Source organism: Epinephelus fuscoguttatus, linkage group LG2 (assembly GCF_011397635.1).
Source record: "Epinephelus fuscoguttatus linkage group LG2, E.fuscoguttatus.final_Chr_v1".
NCBI classification, from domain to species: domain Eukaryota; kingdom Metazoa; phylum Chordata; class Actinopteri; order Perciformes; family Serranidae; genus Epinephelus; species Epinephelus fuscoguttatus.
In genome coordinates this window covers 42,376,618-42,391,619 of record NC_064753.1, presented here as the reverse complement: position 1 = coordinate 42,391,619, position 15,002 = coordinate 42,376,618, and the positions used below count along the sequence as shown (strand labels likewise).

At 42.8% G+C, this 15,002-nt stretch overlaps 1 protein-coding gene across 1 annotated transcript in view; it reads left to right on the top strand.

Annotated features, from left to right (window-relative positions):
- Positions 1–13,203: 13,203 nt before the first annotated feature.
- Positions 13,204–15,002, top strand: part of ano1a (anoctamin 1, calcium activated chloride channel a) — a 118,943-nt gene continuing 117,144 nt past the window's right edge. The window contains exon 1 of the mRNA XM_049595212.1: positions 13,204–13,305. The gene's annotated coding sequence lies outside the window, so the exon portion shown is untranslated. The remainder of the gene's footprint in view (positions 13,306–15,002) is intronic.

Genomic DNA, 15,002 nt, shown 5'->3' with positions numbered 1-15,002 from the left:
CTAATAAATATAGTTTCATCAGCCCTGCCATAAAACATTCACTAATATGCATTTAGGCCACGATTTCTAGGTTTCATTCAAAGATCCATATGACACTAGTGAGAGGTGGCTCTGCTCACATGGTTTCTTATTTTCAGTACTCCATTTAAAGGGATAGTGCACCCAAAAATGAAAATTCAGCCATAATCTACTCACCCATATGCCGAGGGAGGCTCAGGTGAAGTTTTAGAGTCCTCACAACACTTCTGGAGATCCCAGGGGAGAGGGGGTAGCAACACAACTCCACCTAATGCAGGCTGGGCGCCCCAGATTCAAAAGTCCAAAAACACATGAAACCACAAAATATCTCCATACTGCTCGTCTGCAGTGATCCAAGTGTCCTGAAGCCCGAGACCGTGAGACATGGGCACCGTGTTCATGTGTGTCCACGTGCTTTCGCTGGTCTCGCGTGCAAGCGCGAACACGTGAGCACGGTGAACAGAGACACAGTTAGAGCTACAGGCTACAGTGAGGCAAAAAACGGAGTTCAAATGACATTTTACCAAACAACTTTTTATGCCGGGGCTTCAGGACACTTGGATCACTACGGACGAGCAGTATGGAGATATTTTGTGGTTTCAATTCTGTGTTTTTGGACGTTTGAATCTGGGACGCCGTCAGCCTGCATTAGGTAGAGGATGCTGCAACTCTGTATTAAAGGTCTACTGTTTAAAATATAAGGAGATTTTGTGGTTTCTAGGTGAAGATTACAGATTGCAATCACCTAAAACGTTTCCCGGTTAGAATATTTTCAGTGTTCAGGAGGTTTTTTTTTTTTACTGGGAACTGAATTATCCACAGAGGTCTCTTCCTCTCCGACACTAACGGCCTAGGTGATTTAAACCGGTAAAAACACTGAATAAATCAGTTTCATGTTATACAATCTGTGTTTTCCCCATGCTGCTTATCACAGAGAGGCTTTCTAACTATGGTGGCTGGCCCGAAAACGCAAATGGCCCTATCCACAGCCAGCATTTGGTTTGTCCATTCTGGGCTACTGTAGAAACATGGCAGTGCAACATGGTGATCTCCATAGGCCAGTCCCATTTCCATTGTAGATAAATGGCTCATTCTAAGGTAACAAAATCACAACATTTCATATTTTCAGGTGATTAAACACCAAAGAAAACACACTTAATATATTCAATTTCACATGTGCATACTGATGTAATCCAAGTGCAAATGTTACACTTAATGTATTCAGTTTCACAAAACATGTGCATATTGATGTAATCTGAGTGCAAATGTTATCCTTGATCCTTCAAGAAGGATCATCATAAATATGTATTCATGTGTTTATGCAGAGCATGTCCTGCACATCTGCTTTGCACTGATGATCACAGTCATTTGAGGAATTCTGCAAATGAACAGGTGCAAACAATTATTGCATGAAGCTTTTTATGGCACTGGAATCCATAATTTTTTTCACCCATATATAAATACAAAACATGAACATTATGAACTCCCAATAAAATTACTTTCTCAGAGAATTTTGATGAACAGGGTCTATTCAGACGAGCACCACACAGCGATGTGCTGTTTTGTTTTTTCCATTTACACAAAGAAAATGACCGCCCACAGCGACAATGTCAAGCTGTTCAGCTATACGGATGATACGGCTTGTAAACTGAAATTTATGTGGCCAAAATAAAACAACTTATAATACAAACAAAACCAAATGGAACCAGTTACATCCTCCGTGGTATCCTCAATAACCATCTTGTAGGAAGAGTCAAACATTTTAAGTACTTGAGCACAGTTACTGATCAGACCCGAACATTTAATGGAAACTCAGAGAGCGTTTTAAGAGAGCCAGTTAACCGGGAAGCTGAGGAGCTCTGGTGTCAGCCAACACATACTTGGCATACAGAAGCCTGGTTGAAATTATTTTATCATTTTATCAGGGCAAAAAGCAAAAACAAGTTCGCCAAGATTGTCAACATTGCAGGGGAGGTGATTGGTAAGTCACAGAAACAACTTTACAATTCAGTATTTCACAGTAATGTACACAGGAAGGTTAAGGATATAACTGCCGATACGTCACATTACACATTACACTCAGAGTTTGAGCTGCTCCCATCTGACTTCCTGTCTGGACGCAGGGTCCCAAAGACCAGCCAGAACATATTTAAAAAGTCTTTTATTTCCTAAGCCATACAGGCATTGAACACAGAATGACCCCAGCTGGCACTGGATGTCAATATGACATCAGAAAGATGTTGGACTCTTACGTCGAGTAGACGTTAAATTTTGTTTGGAATGAAAATCAGGATCAAGATATTTTTTAATTGTCCAACGACATTTCACATATGGTAATGGGAGAGCATGAGGGAGGCAGACAGGAGGTGATGTAAGAGGAGCATGGGGTCCATTACCAGGTGAACACACAAGGGAAGGCAAAACACCTGTGTGGAGCCGACTGTAGGTTGATCAGAGATCGCACACACAAAGGCAGAATGTGCAGCCACGTGGCGAGGTAATACACAGTAGTGTTCGCGAACAAATCACTCAAAAGAACAAATCTGTTGAGTGAACGTGAGCCATGTATTCTTTTTGCATTTGGGTTGGAAGCCCTACCCGAATAGAAATGCTCACTGTAAACACCTCAACCCGATTGAAAACAGCCAACCCGATAGACAATCTAATCGGGTGCACAGGGGTGGAATATTCCTTTTCAGAACCCAAATGGAAGAATTTTTCTGTCTTGTATACACCTCCTACCCGATTCCAGCCATTGCGTTCTTTCTGCACATGCTCGTTTCCTTGCCCTTCTGGCACGATGACGTATACAGCATGCATAGCAACGGGCTGAGATAGAGGAGTCGGACTCATTGCACTCACCGGTTTCCATTCGCCACAACACAGTTTTCTATCTCCCTTCTTCAACCTTCTACCTCTCTTCTCCTCCTCAACAAACAAAGTATTAGCAGAACAAGGTTGTTGTCGTACTGCTGCTTCAAGAATATAAGCGAAACTAGCCCGAAAAAGGCAAGAACGGCGGCGTCAAGCATCTTGTTATCTGGAGCGAGGACCACAGTGTTTTCTTCCAGTACACGTAGTATCCGCCCTGCCCCCTATCCAATCAGAAACCTTCCCTGCCCCAAACCTTGCGCAGACCTAGCCTCGCGTCACCAGGCTCTTCACGTACGGGGAAGAGCCTGGTTTCCATTCACTCTGAATTTTGTCTGGATTCTGGTTCTGGTATAGAGAGCAGATCCGGAATTCACCAAATTCACCAAAGTAAAACTTAAATTCTGACGCACCATCGATTTACAGTAAAGGCAAAAGGTTAACTTAATGGCTTGGGGCTCTTCTTGTAAATTCTATTCTTTAAATTAAAAAGTTTCACCGCATTTTTATTAGCTTGGTGCTTTTATTTTGACGGAAAGGTGCATCCATCGAATTCCGGATCCTGTCTCTCTTGCCCTAGTTACAGCTCCTTACCAAAATGGCCACTAGCGTAGACCCAAATAAATTTAATAAATTTATATAAATTTAATTTAATTCCGAATGATTTCATTCAGATTTATTTCATTCCGAATGAGAAGCCATCATGTAACCGTAGCCAATGAGAACATGTTGGAATTTTATGCCAAACCACGTTTTATTCTAAACCTAACCACACACCTTTGTTGCCTTAAAGTAAACCTAAATATGAAGGGTTTTACCTATGTTTTACTTTTATTTTGACAAAGACTGTATGCACGTGATGAAACTGTAGAAACTGTACGTTTCCTGTAAAAACCAATGTATATAAAAGCCCTGTGCTGTGACTGAATCTAATCTTGGCTTTGGCAGAATTGTCCAACTTTGATGTTTCTGTCTGGTGGTTGGCAACAGTTCCTCAAAATTCTCTTGTCTTTGACTTGCCCATCCAACCTCAGTTTCACTCAAGGTCTCTCTGAACAAATTTCCCAGCCAAACAAAGACAGTAGTGAGCACTAAACCCAAAGCCAATTTTTTTTTACAAAGTACAGTAGAATCTCCATGGAAAAATAAACCACTTTCTGTGCTGTAGGTAAATCAAGATGATTCAGAGGTGCACATACTGTATCACCCTAAAGATTTAAACATTCCTGGCAGTGTGCGTGTCCGTGTGTCTTTTCACAGTGTACAAAAACAGGCACAAACAATGATCTTCTGTTCCAGTGGGTGACAGCCGGGAATCTCCGAAGCACTGATGTCATTAAAAAGTAAAAATGAATGCACCTCACTGACAAGCACATTGAATTAAAGTAGTAAAAAGGTTCATTTGAGATTCAGAAGACTCTGGCAGGATCAGAGCACACACACTGTGTTGAGGTCAGCAGCACAATATCGCTGTGTTACCGGTCCAACAATTCCTCTTCACATTTGTACCAAAGGTCCAGAGCACAATTTGTTCTGTGGTGAGAAGATGTAAGCGCACAGAGGTGAGAGACACTCACATTTTCGTCCTGTGAGAGTCGACCAAATCTTCAAGTATGTGTGTGCATGTTTGTACAGGAAGCAGCCTCATGGTCTTAATCAAAGATTTGGAGTGGTTTTTTTTGGCAGTTGATGCTGCAAGTTTGGTGGGAAAGTTTTACACCAAGCGCGTCACTTCTATGTTACCTGTTCCAGATGTTTTTAGGCTATGAGGCAAATGAAAACAATAATTGATGATAACACTTGGCTTGCATCTACGGTGCCAGGACAACCTGCAGTTGTGGTTAGAATAAAGTCATGTTGAAATTAGTGTCAAGAGGAAACTGAAAACAATCTGTGGCCTCCAGACTCTTCGCACGCATTACCAACCACTCACCCCAACATTGACTCTAAGGGATTTTTGGACACTTTCACTTCTGTCTTTACCTCCAAGACATAATTCACATGGCTGTAAAGGCTCATTCATGCTCAACTTAGATAAGGAGATGGAGATGGACAGAGCCCTCTACATTAATTTCGTCCATATTTGTGCATGTTTTCTGAGAGCTTAAGGCTCATTCATATTCTCTTTAAGTGCGAAAATAGATTCATTCGTCAAACGTAAATGTCACTACCTCATACTTCCACATGTCCTTTATGATGGCACAGATACAGCATCTCCATCTCCGTCTCTGTATCTAGCACTGAGCATAAATTAAATCGCTGTATATGGATGAAAGGGAGCAGTACCACTGCAGATAGTGGAGGCAGTGTACCATAGATTAAGCGAGATACGACCGTAGAAATTAAAAAGAAGGAATTTAAATAATGGCAGAATGGAACCAATCAGTAATATAGTGAAAGAATTATCCGTCCACATGCTGGGATGTATCTAATGGCCTCTCAGAACACCACTTCTTCAGTGCTGCCTATGCTTAAAGGTTCAATATTATGACCTCCTCCATCGTTGCCTCCAGTTTTTGAACAAATGACCAGTGCTGTTGTTTTTCTCGTGGGAGCAGTCTCAGAAAGAAGCAGGACAGTTTTGGGGATATACTGTGTGGATTCACAGAAGTGGTGCTGCGTAATCTGCAGCAATCATTAATATGTATTCCAGTTGTGTGGTCCTTGAAGTGTTTCACAGCCTCCTTGTGCTATTGACATATATCTGTCCATGTCTATTAAGAATTCTTGATTTTTATGTTTTATATTTGCATGTTTACCTTAAGGTTCTGACACACCAAGCCATTTGCCAGCCATTTGTCAATTTCAGGCCATCGTTGGGTGTCCATTGCCCTAGTTTCTGGATCTAGCTGGCCTCTAGGCTGCTTTTTTTTTTGGCCAATTTAGCATGTTGAATCAGCGTTGGAGACAATGGAGCCTGTTGGTGAATAAACTCTAATGGCCACTCAGTTCAATGCACAAGAAGAGAAATGGAAGTGAGGAAAGTAAACAAAAGCTAAAGTCAAGAGGTCGTGAGATCGAAACAAACTTGTTATAGTAGGAAAGATTATGTTTTTAGTCAATGAGCTCTTTAACAGAAACAGTTCATAACAGTTTGTGTAACTTTTTGCCAGCGCATGATAAACATGATTAGTTCTTTCAACATGAGATTGTGTTGTTTATGTGCTAACTGGCTAACTAGTGACTATTAGCTTCAATACAAATTAGCTGCTGGTCAGCTGAAAAGGAAACACATCTTGCAGTGAAATCTACCCTGTGGCGATGCTGAGCAGTTCTGTGGAAACAGGACTTGAAGCGTTCCCACCTTGTTTCACCAGAACTGGTTTGAATGCTACAACTCTTGGCTCATTGTCACTCTAACTCTTAGACGTGTTAGCAAACATGTGAACAGCTATGACTCATAGGGTGGAATATACTCTACATACCTATAGTGACAACAGGACCAAAGACTTTCCTTGGAAATATGCATGTGTGGGATGATGTATACACTCGCAGGTAAACATGAGAGTGCTTATGTTGAGTGAAGAGCTGTGCAGAGCTGTGACCTCATCTAAGTGAGCTATTGGAAACCCCACGTAGAAGCACATTTATGATCTTTTCAGAGTTTATATTTCAACTTTTCTTGCATATTTTTGACAACTTTGTTTCTATTGTTAGCCATCTTCTGTAAATTTGAGCTGAATAAAATAAACTGCATTAACCAAATGTTTTGTTCTTTTAAATATAGAGCTACACAGTGTAATTAAACTTTACATGCTGTGGCCATTTTGCCAAACCAGTGATGCAGCCCTCGCTCCTGCTCTGCATGGAGTCTTCTGCAAGGTTCGGGTGTGGTGTGTAAAACAACACCCAGGGCTATGCAAGTCTTGGTATTAGTGGAAACATAATAGGTGCTCTAAGCCCATGCAAATGCCCAAATCCCTCCCCTCAGACCATAACCTGCTCCAGCCTTTACCTGCAGCACAGAGGAGGCTTAAATTTCAGTCTCCCGGAACACTGTCCACACTGACACCTATTTGGGAAATATTTTGCAAACAGCACTCCCTGGTTTTGATTTGCCACTGTGTGTGAAAACACACAGAGAGCAGGTAACAAAACCTGAGAAGCTGCAGACTGACAGCAAACTTTTTTAACTGTTGATTTAAACCACGAGCAGGTTTGGTTGCATTCTGAAATGCACTCTTTCATATGAATTATAGATTTGCCAGGACTGTATAGATGACTCTATAGGTCTGCATGAGTTTGCTCTGAACACAGAGATGCAAGCAGCAAACCTTACCCACTCACCCCCGACCCTTCCCCTGCATAACCCCCCAGCTTGTTTTCTTTTTTATTTGACTGTAAGTTCATGTAAAATTCCACACCAGATTCTAACTTCGACTCCAACTGAAGATGTCTTTCATGACCTGACGAGAGAAACTCTTTTGGCTGTGTGAGGACAGTTGAACCGCTATCAGCTTCTATACACAGTGGTCCTGCCGAGGGGTGGCCAGGGGGGTCACCCTGGATGACTGGGGGACTCAGCATGTAAACTGTACCGGTATCACTCTATGCATATCAGTAACATTAACTTTAATAAAAGAAACCAACATATATCAGTGTGATTCTTTAACTCTCATATTAACATAACTAGTGAACGTTACAAGCATAATAGAACATTATTATTAGGATTTGTTCCACCAGAACTACAACTATCTTACTATATCTTGTCTTATCTTATCTTACTACTGTATATAATGACGAAAACTTGTCTGTGTGTGTGTGTGTGTGTCTGTTCCACGTTTTTCTCCTCACTGACTTGGTCAATCCATGTGAAATTTGGCACAGTGGTAGAGGGTCATGGGAGGATGCGAATGCAGCAATATTACATCAATTGGCCAAAGGGGGGCGCTATAGCAACCGATTGAAATTGCAAACTTTGAATGGGCATATCTCATGCCCCGTATGTCGTAGAGACATGAAACTTTGCACAGAGATGCCTCTCCTCATGAGGAACAAATTTGCCTCAAGAACCCATAACTTACAGTTATACAGATTTTCTGCCATTTTGAATTTTTTGAAAAACACTTCAAATCGATCTCTTCCTAGGAAGTTTGAGCGATCTGCATGAAACTGGGTGAACATAATCTAGGGACCAATATCTAAAGTTCCCTCTTGGCAAAAAAAAAACTTACTAAAACTGAGCTTCTATAAGGCAATGAATATTGCGGAGGGCGTGGCTCATCACATAAAGGTGTATAACATCTCAAGGGTTTCACCCATCACCACGCAACTTTGTAGGCATATGACCACACATAATCTGAGGGAACCCCTCCATTATTGACCCCATCAAACAAAATGGGGGCGCTAGAGAGCTAATTTCTTACTTAGGCCTAACTGCCATATGGATTTTTACTAAACTTGGTAGATATGTAGAACAGGACGCCTCAAGGTGACTGGAGAAATTTAACTCTAATTGGCAACTGGGTGGCGCTATAACAACAGAAAAATGCTTAAAAATGGCTCAAATGCGACCGATTCACAATTCACAAAAACTCTGTCTGAATACATTGCTCTTCTTAATGGGTTCAGCTGAGTATTTAATCTGCATTTTCCTATGACCTGTATCCCAAACACACACCATGTGAAACTGTTTCTGGGCAACTGTGCGCTCAGTGGGTATGGACTAGTCAACTACAACGAACCAGTCGCCAGAACAAATGTTGGCATTACATGTTTCTGCAAACCAGTACATTACATGTTAGATCTTATACAGTGGATACCTTAAAATTTATGTTTCTGTACATTTCAGCAACTCTGTGGTTATTGTGTGATAAGGTTTAGGCATAAAACACACTTAGTCATGGTTAGGAAAAGATCCTTTCTCTGCACAAATGTAGGGATGTTTTGGTAAAGATCAACTGCTTTTTATCCCCGCTAGATATACAGTGACGGGTCGCTATGATATACCCATGTCTGGTGGCTAAAAAGTTGCCCGAAACACAGCAATGACTTGCTAAATCACAACTGGTTTTGTTGTTTGTTGGTCTTGAACAATGTTCTGCAGCTTGGCAGGTGTCTCATCTAGGTGACATGTCATCTCTTCCCACCAACTGATGACAAAGACAGCTCATTCATTATGTTGATATGATACGTATGAAACATTTCAACATTTTCTTCTGGTGACTGGGCTGGAAATAGAAACAGTAGTATCAGTATTAGCAACAGTAGCAGCAGTGGTAGTAGTAGTACAGCTGCTTCTGCTTCAGTTGCAATTACCACAGCTACTGCTACTGTACTGCTACTGTTGCTGCCACCACTGTTACTGCTACTGCAAGTACTAATACTACTGCTGCCACTGCTGTCACACATACCAGTAATTCCCTGTTACTGCTGCTGCTACTACCACAGCTGTTATTACCACAACCACAAATAACTGAACATAATAAAATGAGCATAATAATCATACAGGCATACAGGCCCCTCTGTGTAGAGTTCACCTGTTCTCCAAGTGTCAGCTTGGGTTCTCCGGTTTCTTCCACAGTCAGAGACATGCAGGTCAGGTTAACTGGGGACTCTAGAAATTGCCTGCAGGTCTGATTGGTTGTCTTTTTCTAGTTGTCAACCCTGATATTTTCTAGCGCTCTGTCTAGGTGTACCCACCTCTCACCTAATAGCCTCTTACACTAGCTGTTCAAGGCAGGAATATCATGCTGCCTCGCCCCGCTGTGTATAATGAAGTCAATATGACTCAGGTGCAGAAACAAGACCATGCTCCTCTCTCCCACTAATTCTAATGACCTACAACTCACTAATTCAGCCACTTGCCGTAACCTATGTAGTTTTGTCCAACACTTTCTCCTCTGTTTGTCCCAGTTCTCACAAACCCTCCCCCTCAAAACCTGTTCTTCTCCTCTCTTCCTTCCCAGCAGGACAGCAAAGTGGCTCAGCCACTAGCAGCAATGCCTCACAACAAGATGGTCCGTGATAACCTCGGGTCCACATCCACAGCACTGAGCTCATTGAGATGTATCCCCCACCCTGAGTCGAGACCCCCGGGTTCATAAATGCTCCAGCCTCATCACTACTCCATCTTTCTCCATCCATTCATCCCCCTCCTCTACCCCCTTTTATCCCTCCACTTGATCCCCGTCATCTTATCATCCCATCAGACTTGACCCTCTCCCTGTCATCCCTGATCCGCAGAGTTGTCTCACCTTTAAGCCACCAAGGGAGGTAGTAACAGCACCAAAAAGGTGTCTGTATAAACAGGACAGCCGGCAGAGCTGGACCATGAACAGGACAGATGTGACATTTTGACAAAGTGTTATGCGTGCAACCCACCACAGGAGATTTAAAAAGTAGCTGCTAGCAGTTAGCAGCTAACTCAAAGAAGAAGAACAGCTGTAAATGTCTGAAAATTGGGAAAACAATGAGATTCGGGAGCTCCTTGCTCTTCGAACAGAGGGTGAGATCAGCTGCCATATAGCAGAGACAGTAAATGATTGTAATCACCATTTTAATGCCATTGTTATTGTTTGTAAAGTGCTGCTGATGCATATGTTTTATGTCTAAAATCACAGACTGGAGTAGGCTATGCTGCCATCGTTTGGTTCTGTGTAAAAATTTGACGAGGCATAAAGTAGGGACTTTGGATTTTGTGCGATTGCTGTATAAAAGGCCTTATGTTTTAGTACTGTGACAGTCTGGTGACCTGTCTTAGGTGTATCCTGGTTCTCGTCCACGTCATCTGGGACAGGCTCCAGTCCTGAGGGGACCCTGTACCAAGATAAGTGGTCACAGATAATGACTGAATGAATCATAATCACACATTTTAGTCCATCATTCCCCAATAAGAATGCTGATCCAGTATCATAATCCCTCTGAATCTGATGCCTGAGGGTTCCAGATTACTCTTTCCAAACCAGCATGGTAATAAAGGGAACAGACTGATGTCTAAAAGTCCCACATTTTGTCCTCAGATGACAGCTCTGCAGACACAGCCAAACTTTGAATATGCAAATATGAATGCTGTGAAAGGATTTGGTAGGAAACACTCACGGGGTCTGCCATATTGTTGTTTGATTGGTTTGCTCAGACACATTCTGCTCTGCCACGTACACCAGATGCTCACAAGCAAAGTTTACAAGAGTGAGCACATCCAGACGATAATTACTACACTGTAGTTACTGGACAGAAGAACAGGTGAAAGATGGAAAAGAGAGCCTGCACACTAGACAGTGCTCCCATGAACATACACTCACCGATCACTTTATTAGGTACGCCTGTTCAACTGCCCATTAACACAAATAGCTAATCAGCCAATCACGTGGCAGCAACTCAATACATTTAGGCATTGTCAAGACGACCTGCTGAAGTTCAAACCGAGCATCAGAATGGCGAAGAAAGGTAATTTAAGTGACTTTGAACGTGGCATGGTTGTTGGTGCCAGACGGGCTGGTCTGAGTATTTACTGGGTTTTTCCGCACACAACCATCTCTAGTTTACAGAGGATGGTCCGAAATTGAGAAAATATCCAGTGAGCCAAAATGCCTTGTTGATGCCAGAGGTCAGAGGAGAATGGCCAGACTGGTTCAAGATGTTAGAAAGGCAACAGTAACTCAAAAAACCACTGGTTACAACCAAGGTCTGCAGAAGAGCATCTCTGAAGCAACAACACGTCCAACCTTGAAGCAGATGGGCTACAGCAGCAGAAGACCACACCAGGTGCCACTCCTGTCAGCTAACAACAGGAAACTGAGGCTACAGTTCACACAGGCTCACCAAAACTGGACAATAGAAGACTGGAAAAACGTTGCCTGGTCTGATGAGTCTGGATTTCTGCTGCCACATTCAGATGGTAGGGTCATAATTTGGTGTAAACAACATGAAAGCATGGATCCATCCTGCCTTGTATCAACGGTTCAGGCTGCTGCTGGTGGTGTAATGGTGTGGGGGAGATTTTCTTAGTACCAACTGAGCATGGTTTAAACACCACAGCCTACCTGAGTATTGTTGCTGACCGTGTCCATCCCTTTATGACCACAGTGTACCCATCTTCTGATGGCTACTTCCAGCAGGATAACGCACCATGTCACAAAGTTCAAATCATCTCAAACTGGTTTCTTGAACATGACAATGAGTTCACTGTACTCCAATGGCCTCCACAGTCACCAGATCTCAGTCCGATAGAGCACCTTTGGGATGTGGTGGAACGGGAGATTCTCATCATGGATGTGCAGCCGACAAATCTGCAGCAACTGTGCGATGTCATCATGTCACTATGGACCAAAATCTCTGAGGAATGTTTCCAGCACCTTGTTGAATCTGTGACACCAAGGATTAAGGCAGTTCTGGAGGCAAATGGGGTCCAACCCGGTACTAGCAAGGTGTACCTAATAAAGTCAGTCGGTGTATATTTACCAGCAACAGCATAAGGTAATTACAATGGGCCACAGTGCATGCTATTATGACAGGCCCTAGTCACTAGTTATGAAGCGCACACATACACACACACACACACACACACACACAGACTTTTAGGCAGATATGTATTTTACTAATAGTGTGTTTTGCCGCTACCTAAACTAGCTGCTGTGAATTGTATCATCTTGTTACATGATTAAACAGAGACTTGATATGGGACAATATCAACATACATATCACCCAGCACCCACCACGCAGCATCATTACCTATCTGTGTATGACAAAAACTACAAAAGAAAATAAATCATTTTGTTATAGACTGATACTATTTTACAAAAACAGGCCCCTCCACCCCACGGACCCCACTGCATCTGCACTGCCTGCACTATCTATATATTTACGTCCCTGTTTACCTGCACGTTTTGAGTTTCAAGCCTCAGACAAAACAAAATTATTTCCGATGTTTGACATATGTTATTTTGTGAGTTCTGTGTCATTCTGGATGATCACTCCTTTCCTCAGGGTTCAGAGAGAGGTAGGGGGTCTGAAAATTCCTCAGCAGTCTCCAGCAAGTCCTCACATGCCTACATGGGAATGTCTGCCTCACCTGAGGAGACTCTCTGACTGGCTGAAGTCATGTCGTCTGAGTGCATTAACAAAACATAAAGAAAAGAATTCACTGCAGATGTCAGATCTGCTCCTAAAATAAAAGATAAACAGGTCCGGAACTGACAGGATGCACGTTGTGGGTTTTTTGTATGTTGTCTTTGGGCTCCTGGCCAATCAGCACTCTCGTGTCTTTACATTGTCACGTTGCATAACCCACCAATGACTTCACGTTCTCCCGGAGCTGCTGTGTGGGAGGAGAGACTTTACCTGAGGAGGCCAGAAGCACTTCCTCCTCCGCCCCATCTGCACACAGGTGAGTGGGAAGTGTTACCTGGCCAATACCTGCATTTATTCCTTTTTGCCTTCTACCCAAACGGCTTCTGTTTAACTCCGGAGAAAAAGGTAAATATTATTTTTATATGTTAATCATTGCGCTCCCTTTAATTAATCTGAAACCTGCGTCTGTTTGCTCTTCTTTCATTCATTTGCTCTGATGCGTGTAGATGGCAAGGAACAGGTTTTTCCCCTCAAGCAGTGATCTTAATGTGTCGTTACTTCAGCTGCACATTAATTAAAGCTGACAGTAATTTAACTGCAAGTTTTCCACTGATATGTGTTTTAAAAAGAGGGAAATATTTGGTTTGAGTTTCTCCTTTACGCGCCCGGTAAGCCTGACTGACGCGCTGTGTCCTGAGGCGCAGTTTGAACGAGGAGGTTTCCAAGTGTGTTTTTATTACACCAGACGATGTCTATTCATCGGCTGATCAATGAGTACACGCAGGAAGTGCTCTAGATATTACGTGGCACCTGCCATCAACAAGATTTAAGTTCTCATTATTTATTTTACGCCTGGCTGGTTTGAAATATGAAAGCAATGTGCTCTCCGTATCTCTCACAGTAAGCTCCGGCTCCGGCTGAGGAGCGCGTCCTCGCGTCTAGCAGCCGGCAGACACACAGTGGAACAGATAGTTGTCAAAATAAAGGAAAAGGAACCACCTACTTAAGAAAACACTCCCTTGTTGTCGTTGTAGTGTTGGGAAATATGTCTGCAGATATTTTGGACATTTTGCGGCCATGCAAACTGTTCCCTAATGCAGCTTCATTCATTTATCCGAGCTGAGAGATTTGCTCCACACCGATCACTCAGTGTTGCTAATCAAAATCTGTAAAGTGATATTTGAGCAGGTGTATATGTGTGTTTTATTCTCCCTTTGCTGTGATGTTGTTTTTACGCGACACCGCTTCAGTATTCGCTCGTGCGCTCTGATCACCTCGCGCCTTCTGGAGGACCCCAGCGCGAGTGGGCGGCACCAGCTGGCGCAGTGATGCTGGAGCACAATGCTGCATTCACGTCCCATAGGAAAGGACAATTTTTACATGTTGGATACGTGGAGCACCTGGAAGAGTGCGCTCCCCACAGTTTTGTCAGATTCCAACGCTTAAAATGATCCCGTCACTTGTCACTTGTCACTTGTGTGAGTAGAGATGTCAGCAACCTCCATCATGCTTGAAAAAACAGGGATGGTGTAGATCAGTGATTCCCAACTGGTCCAGCCATGGGTCCAGATTTCTCCTTGGTCTTTAGTTCAAGGTTCACACAGTTTAATATATTCAGCATCATACTTGTGTTTGGCCATGTCTTTGAGTTAGTTTGCTGTCTCTGTCACGCAGCTGTCCATGCTTCACTCACACTACAGCAGGAAATGGCACTTTTGAAAGACAAACTGTGCCAGAAATTCGCTGTACATAAAAATAAAGTGTGTTTTTTACAAACTTGACATGTTTGTGAGACTCTTGCGGTCCATTCAGGTCGCAGACCCCCATATGATGTCATTTCAGGGACCTTAATCTGAATAACATTTTGGGTGTTACATACAATTAAGACTAGAACTCTGTCAGCCACAGGTGATACCTGTGGAGGAGGTGAGGTCAAAGATCAGAATAGTCACTCTTACTCACATTGAGCTCACTTCTGTAGTGAATTAAACACAATGCATTCTCATTCCGACCTCGTTTTGTCATGGACTTTCCACGTCCCATGTGCAAGGTACCCTGGGTATGTTGGTTGTTGACATTTTGGGACACAGTGTCAAGTTAAG